An 8,708-nucleotide genomic window follows, 5' to 3' on the forward strand; every position below is an offset into this window, starting at 1 on the left:
AACCTGTAACGGACAGCCGCGCCGTGTATGCATTCCTGCGTAGAGGCTGAACGCAATTCTTCTGGCTGGGCTTCCCACGCGCTTCTGTTCTAGCGAAGTAGGCGCCGTTCATTAATTATACACGCTGATGTTGCGAATATTTGATATTTTTACAACTGTGTTCATTATTGATGGAAGAGTGCCGTAATAGAAAATGTTCTATTTATTCTGACTCTTGATATGATATTGCCACGGCGTTGTGCTATGTTTATCGCGAGCGGCCTCAGTAAGATGTCCGGTATACTTTCGTTTGGGTCTTCTGTCGCGATACTCACTGGGGACGTGTTTAAGTCTCCTCCCTCTATCCTCCTCCCCCCTCTCTCTCTCTCTCTCTGTCTCTCTCTCTCTCTCTCTCCCTCTCGCTGTCTCTTTCTCCAGTTACACCTTTTATTTCGCTTTCCCTATCTGTTCTATCGCCGCACTCCTTCTACCCACATCTCGGTGCCTCTCTGCCTCGTACCCCTTCGTTCTCTCTGCTCATCTCTCTCCCTCTCTTCTTTTCTCTCTCATCTTCTCTCTCTCTCTCTCTCTCTCTCTCTATCTATTCTAATTTTTGTGTGTGTGTGTGTGTGGCGGGCGCGCGCAGCGTGGTAGCTCCCCTCCGCGTGCGCTGCGTGCTGTGCGTGTCGCGGCGTCGCGTGTCAAGACCTACGCGGGCACGCACGATGCACAACACAGCTGTCAAGTGATGTTTTCCGCCCGTGCTGTACTTTCATCACATTTCGCGAATATCTGAAGTACGTGTTCTCACAGGGTCGCACGGAATCACCCGAGATGCTGCGATCATGGATATAATTTTCTTATTTAACACATCATTGTGATTCCCCATTTAATTAAGCTGTCATTTTTAGATAATTCAAGCGGCACCGTCGACCGGGAGTGACGAACGCTCTGATGATAAACACTCGGCATAGGAAATGCAGAGATTCATGGTCTGGGATCGGTTATTTGTGGAGTGCCTTATATCTACGGTGTAATTATGTTACAGCCGGACACTTATATTTGATACAGAGTCGTATAAGGATGTAACTGTGTACGACTTGTGCTATGCACATAACGGTTGTACTCGTGCACGTGCAATATTTATGCGTAGGCCCTACTATTTGTTACTGTGCTTATTCGTGTAGTGCTATATGCACTGATTAACTGTGTATTATGTGCGGGTGTACTAGGATAGGTTATACTATTAGTACTGGCATGTGTATTTACATAACGATCTGTACTGCTGCACGGTGGCAATACGCATGGTGTTACTATGTAGCCTACTGTGCATTGTGTGTCGTGTAGTATCAGGGGCGGATTCAGACCGTATTTGCCGTATTCGGAAATACGGTCTAGATTCAAAGTGCCCTTCAAAATTATGTGCCGCTAAAAATCACAGAAAACAATTTGATGGAATTTGCTATATTCTTTATGTTTTTATTTTATCTTCTGATTCATTGACAAGACTGAAGGAAATCAAAATTTTACATGGAACAGAACTAAGCTTGATATCTGAAAAAAGAAGGGAAGTGCTTGAATCATTCTGCATTAATTGCTGGTATACAAAGCGCAGGCAAAATGAAGCAGAAATAAGTTCCATAATTGGTTTTTTAGCTATTGCTGCTTGACTAAATGTGTGCCTCAAATGGTGCTCAATTATTTGTGCCAGGGACCCTTGAAATTTTTGAAATTTCCTGGGGAGAGGCCCCCAGACCCTCCGCCATGCTGCTTCCGCGCCTGACGGCGCCCACTGTGGGGTGGTGTGCCCTTGGCGGAGGATGTGCCCTTAAACATCTGGAAAATATGCTAGCTTCAGCCCTGGATCCGCCCCTGAGTATACTATGTACTGTGCATTGTGTCGTGTAGTATACTATGTACTGTGCATTGTGTCGTGTAGTATACTATGTACTGTGCATTGTGTCGTGTAGTATACTATGTACTGTGTACTATGTGTGGTGTAGTATACTATGTACTGTGTACTATGTGTGGTGTAGTATACTATGTACTGTGTACTATGTGTGGTGTAGTATACTATGTACTGTGACATGTGTGGTGTAGTATACTATGGTTACTTGTGTACATATGTTGTGGCTTGTAGTATTTACTATGTACTGTGTACTATGTGTGGTGTAGTATACTATGTACTGTGTACTGTGTGGTGTAGTATACTATGTATTGTGCATTGTGTCGTGTAGTATACTATGTACTGTGAATTGTGTCGTGTAGTATACTATGTACTGTGAATTGTGTCGTGTAGTATACTATGTACTGTGAATTGTGTCGTGTAGTATACTATGTACTGTGTACTATATGTGTGGTGTACTATATAAGGTATACTATGTACTCTGTATTACGTAACGGTATAATGTACACGGTGCAATATGTATGGTGTACAATGTACTGTGCATTATGTGTGGTGTACCATGTAGTATACTATGTACACATATATATACACATATACATATATACATAAATATATATATACACAGGCCCGTGGCCAGGGGGGTTCGGGGCGGTTCGAACGGAACCCCCCCCCGAGCCCCCTCCCCCCAAGCCAAAATTTTTTTTTTTTTGAACATTTGCAAGAATTTCACCTCAGGATCGCTCCATTTTTAAGCTGTAATAATTGCAAAATCTCCATCGTGCGGGGCGTGAACAGTGAACACCCCCCTCTCACACCCTCCCCCCGCTAACGGTCGCTTGGTCCTTCGCCTGGTCGCACTTCCGCCGCCCGAGCAGTGGGCGTGTACAGGGGGGGTCCATGGAGCGTCGGACCCCCCCCTTGGCCTTCACGCCGAGAAAACGCGCCATTCTGAGCGGCGGTGTACTTTTTAACTTTTAAAAAAATTTAAAACCCCAGACCCCCCCTTCGCGTGCTCGTAACTATGGGTTACGGTTAGACCCCCCTGGTACAAATCCTGTACACGCCCCTGCCGAGCAAATTGCCAACATTGAAAAACGAACCCCCCCCCCAATAGAAAGCTGGCTACGGGCCTGTATACATATATACATACATATATATATACATATATACATATATACCGTGTATTCGCGATTTTGTCCTGTGTTGTGTTCTATCCTTAATTTTGCGCTTCTTTATTCTTTACTTCAACGTACGCCAGAGGAATATGATCAACGTTAGTGACGTAGCAGATATTGAGATAACGTTACCTCGCTCTATAATATTCAGCGACATACTTACAACTGGATCGCAACCAATAACAATCCTAGCAAAACTGACAAAACTCATCATCATTTCTCTTGTGCAGCTAGCACACCCGTGTCAATTAAAGCGATTCAGGTAAGGAGGGTGATACTGATAGGGGCGCATGCCATTCCGACAACAGCAAAACAACAGCTAGAGCGCCACCAATTGTTTTTAAAGTAAATTATTCGCGTAAACATAAGGAATTATACACCTAGAAATGTGCAGTAAGTTGTATGTTAGTGTAGCAGGGCTCTGGGCGAGTGTGCGTGCGTGCGTGCGTGCGTGCGTGCGTTCGTTCGTGGAAGACAATGAGACCAGCCATTAGTAACAATTGTTGCAACTACCTAGACCTATATAAAGTATATAGCACTCATATTGTCTACTATATTGCACCTATTGGCCTATATTGCACGCTTCTAGGCCTATATTATGCCTAATTCGACCAACAGACTGAATATTAGACAAGAATTACAATGACAATTTATTTGTAACAATCAATCCATTGCCTAATATCACTCCATTCGGTAATACCCGTTTGTCTATGGCAGGCTTCATAGAAATATACTTTAATGTGAACACGAGTAAGACCACAATGAGTGATTATACAAACCAAAAGACCTTTTAGAGTACCTTTAATTCAATCCAACACAATTGCAAATAAGTAATGTCATATAAAAATAAAAGGCCTTCACATGAATTACAATTTAATCATTCTCACTCAAAAATGGGCAGCTGACGCATTGCTTCCTGAATAATACGATATTCATATCATGTCACTGGGTCACATCAAGTCACTGGTTCACGTCATGTCACTGGTCACACATCACGTCACTGGGTCACATATCATGTCACTGGGTCACAGTCACGTCACTGTAGAGAGAGAGAGAGAGAGAGAGAGAGAGAGAGAGAGAGAGAGAGAGTGAGAGAGACATATATATATATATATATAACCCTTTACGTTGATAAATATACAGTTGCATAAATAATCAGTTCATATTTGAAGCCATAAATCTCAGAACATGTTGTAGGAGTTAAACTAGAAGACTAGTGCGGTACTTACGCTTTCCCGAGCAGATCTGCTTTCTGTGCTCGTCCTCGGTCGTTTTATACCACCATCTGGTAAGTTGATCCTTCGTATGCTGTCTAACTATCCGTAATCTCATTGGATGAGAGAGGTTGTGACCTTTTACGCAACAGCAAATCACGTCGTTGCATCGAACGCTGCGATATCTAGTATGGTTTGCAAAACAAGACTGGCAGTCGAAAATAGAACGTGTGACAATTCTGAAAAAGGGCAAGCGTCTAGTTTGCGCGGTTTTTCCAATGTCGAAGCAATATTCTATTTTGGGCGTATCATTAGGTGTCACGTAACCATTACCAGCTTCTTGGTCATGAGGTAAAAATCTGTGGTTTTCTAACTCCGTACATCTGGTAGAATTAATTCACTAATTCAATCAAGTAAGTTTTAACGGCCCGCGAGAATTTTCGTCTATAAATCTTGCGCCGCCCGTCGACGTTTGTGCAGCATGTGTTATTCTGATGACGGTCATTAAAACAGTATACACCGCCAGTAAAAGACATTTTGATTTATTTAGATTTTACGTTAGTCGTCAGGATTTAGTTAGATAACTCATCGAAATCAACCATTAATTATAAATGCAAAAGGTATTCAGTGGGCATGCTTGTGTGAAGCTCGTGGGACATCAGCTAACGATTACAGTGTTGTTACTATGTAGTGCGCATACTAAATATTATTTAGATTGAGTTCTGAAACATCTTGACGTAAAATACACACGCGCGCACGTGTGCATGCATGCGCGCATAAACGTTGGTTTATTAAACAAGATCGCACTTGCTATCGCACTTCAACATGTGTTTCATAATCCAGCACGTGCATGCGTCTGTATTTCATTGATGTATTGAAAAGGGGGTGTATCGATACGCAGATATTGAACTGAATTTTTTCGCAATGAGAAGATGTGGTTTTACACGTGAGGTGGCCAGCACTTGTCAATCTAGTGTGTTTTCCACTAAGCATGGCTGTAAACTGTAATACAATTTCACACGTTGCATATGAGTTCCTCGATCCATAATCACATGAAATGGCGGACTGCCGTCTCCAGTAAGAGAGACAATGGCAGACAGAATGGCGGGTAGTGGCAGACAGACAGATATGTGTGTGTATGTGTGTGTGTGTGTGTGTGTGTGTGTGTGTGTGTGTGTGTGTGTGTGTGTGTGTGTGTGTGTGTGTGTGTGTGTGTGTGTGTGTGTGTGTGTGTGTGTGTGTGTTCCGCAATATTTCATTACAGGGAAGTATCGTCGTTACAGCGAGTTGATGACTGTGCGTGTATATTCATACGGTATATAGTTATATATTATTATTATTGTTGTTGTTGTTGTTATTGGTATTATTATGTATTTTTCATGTCATTGGAGCGGCTCCTTTCCCTCGTAGCTTCAGATCATGTCTCTTATAACATAATATCGTCTAGTAAACCTTACTACACACGCGAATAGTATATAGTAGTAGTACGCATGCCTCGCCCCGCCAGCTAACATCGCGTAAGGTGATATCGCTCATGCTTTTTAACGCGAACACCGACCTTGTTTCTCACTCGGCATCGTTCATCTAGATAGATTCATTCAGAAGGCCTGAGGCGATGCTTTTGTTAGCCGCGGGTATTTTTACGCGCCTGCTTCGTCTACATTGAGCTCATTTCGTGGCTAGAGTTTGCACTATGCACACTTGTAACCGATATCATGTGAGCGAAGGCGTAACGCTGTGAAGCTTTATGCGATGGTACTGCGCATGTCTTTGCGACTAATATAATTCAAGGCCATGCTAGAGAAGTAAACAAGCGAGGGGAAGTGGGAAGCGAAGCGATGCGTAAGATAGGCACATGAGAGCGAAAAGAGGGATAGAGAACGAGAGCAACACCGAGAGAGAGAGAAAGAGATGAAGAGAGAGAGAGAGAGAGCGCGCGGGAGAGAGAGGGGGTGAGAGAAAAAGAGAGGGTAAAAAGGTGAGAACAAGCGAGTGCATGAGACAAAATAAAACGGAAGGAGAAAGCGCGTAAGCGCGGGTGCGAAGAATGAAGTGAAGGAGAAAGAGAGAATAACAGACAGATCAAGAGAGAGAAAGAGGTAGAAATGCAGAGCGTTAGAAAAGAGAAAGGGGGGGCGGGATTGAGTGAATAGGACCGAACTCGGACGAAATAGTGAGAAATACGTATAGCTGAAGGCTGGAGGCGGTATAACGTAGAAAATGTAAGACGAGAAATTCCACGCCTTAATATCCCGACTGATACAAAAACATCTCGAGCTATTTATAAACTTACCGTCAACATGTTTCTTCGATATCGTCAGACCTAATTATACTCAATCAACTTATAATCAACACAACTGTAACGACAGCCGCGCCGTGTATGCATTCCTGCGGAGGCTGAACGCAGATTCTTCTGGCTGGGCTTCCCACGCGCTTCTGTCTAGCCGAGTAGCGGTTCATTAATTATACACGTGTGTGCGAATATTTGATATTTTTACAAAATGTGTTCATATGATGAAGAGTCCGTAATAGAAAATGTTCTATTTATTCTGACTCTTGATATGATATTGCACGCGTGTGCTATGTTATCGCGAGCGGCCGTCAGTAAGATGTCGGTATACTTGTCGTTGGGGTCTTCTGTCGTACTTCACTGGGGACGTGTTTAAGTCTCGCTCCCTCTATCCTCCTCCCCCCTCTCTCTCTCTCTCTCTCTCTCTCTCTCTCTCTCTCTCCCTCTCGCTGTCTCTTTCTCCAGTTACACTTTTATTTCTTCCCTATCTTTCTATCGCGCACTCCTTCTACCCACATCTCGGTGCCTCTCTCCTCTCCCCCTTCGTCTCTCTCTCTCTCTCTCTCTCTCTATCTTTCTATTTTTGTGTGTGTGTGTGTGTGCGCGCGCGCGTGCGTGCGTGCGTGCGTGCGTGTGTGCGCGTGTGTCAGACTACGCGGGCACGCACGATTGCACAACACAGCTGTCAGTGATGTTTCGCCGTGTACTTCATCACATATTCGCGAATATCTGAGTACGTGTTCTGCACAGGGTCGAGGAATCACCCGAGATGCTGCGATCATGGATATAATTTTCTATTTAAACATCATTTGATTGCCATTAATTAAGTGTCATTTAAGAATAATTCAAGCGGCACGTCGACCGGGAGTGACGAACGCTCTGATGATAAACACTCGGCATAGGAATGGCAGAGATCATGGTCTGGGATCGGTTATTTGTGGAGTGCTATATCTACGGTGTAATATGTACAGCGCACTATATTTTGATCAGAGTGTATAAGATGTACTGTGTACCGACTGTGTATCACATAACGGTGTACTGTGCACGGTGCAATATTTATGGCGTAGGCCCTACTATGTACTGTGCATTATGTGTAGTGTACTATGCACTGTTAACTGTGTATTATGTGCGGTGTACTAGATAAGGTATACTATGTACTGCATGTGTATTACATAACGATGTACTGTGCACGGTGCAATACGCATGGTGTACTATGTAGCCTACTGTGCATTGTGTGTCGTGTAGTATCAGGGGCGGATTCAGACCGTATTTGCCGTATTGGGAAATACGGTCTAGATTTCAAAGTGCCCTTCAAAATTTTGCGCTAAAAAATACAGAAAACAATTTGATGGAATTTGGCTATATTCTTTATGTTTTATTTTTCTTCTGATTCCATGTGACGGACGTGTGGACCGCAGTGGACGTGATGTGGGTTTACTCAGTGACTGATGTGTGATTCAGTGACGTGACGTGTGACCCAGTGACGTGATGTGTGGACGCCAGTGACGGCACGTGTGACCAGTGACGTGATGTGGGACCCAGTGACGTGGATGATGTGATTCAGTGACGTGACTAGACCGGCAGTGACATGATATTGTGAACGCCAGTAGACGTGATGTGTGACCAGTGACATGACGTGAACCAGTGACTTGATGTGACCCAGTGACATGATATGAATAAGTCGTATTATTCAGGAAGCAATGCGTCAGCTGCCCTTTTTGATGTGCAGATGATTAAATTGTAATTCATGTAAGGCCTTTATTTTTATATGACATTACTTATTTGCAATTGTGTTGGAATTGAATTAAAGGTAACTCTAAAAGGTCTTTTGTTTGTATAATCACTCATTGTGGTTTTACTGCGTGTTCACTTAAAGTATAGTTTCTATGAAGCCTGCCTATAGACAGAACGGTGATCTAGCGAATGGAGTAATATTAGGCAATGGATTGATCTGTTACAAATAAATTGTCAATGTAATTCCTTGTTAATATTCAGTCTGTTGGTCAATTAAGGCCATCAATATAGGCCTACCGAAGCGTGGCAAATATAGGCGCAATAGGTGGGCATATATAGTAACAATATGCAGTGCTAATACTTTATATAGGTCATAGGTAGTTGCAAACAATCTTTTACTATGGCTGGTC

The 8,708-nt window shown here is 43.3% G+C and overlaps 1 protein-coding gene across 1 annotated transcript in view; it reads right to left on the reverse strand.

Moving 5' to 3' along the window:
- Nucleotides 1–3,697: 3,697 nt before the first annotated feature.
- LOC106808697 (transcriptional adapter 2-alpha-like) overlaps nucleotides 3,698–8,708 on the reverse strand; it is a 15,606-nt gene continuing 10,595 nt past the window's right edge. The window contains exon 10 of the transcript XR_001393802.1: nucleotides 3,698–4,099. The gene's annotated coding sequence lies outside the window, so the exon portion shown is untranslated. The remainder of the gene's footprint in view (nucleotides 4,100–8,708) is intronic.

This window comes from Priapulus caudatus, unplaced genomic scaffold (assembly GCF_000485595.1).
Source record: "Priapulus caudatus unplaced genomic scaffold, Priapulus_caudatus-5.0.1 Scaffold296, whole genome shotgun sequence".
Taxonomy (NCBI): domain Eukaryota; kingdom Metazoa; phylum Priapulida; class Priapulimorpha; order Priapulimorphida; family Priapulidae; genus Priapulus; species Priapulus caudatus.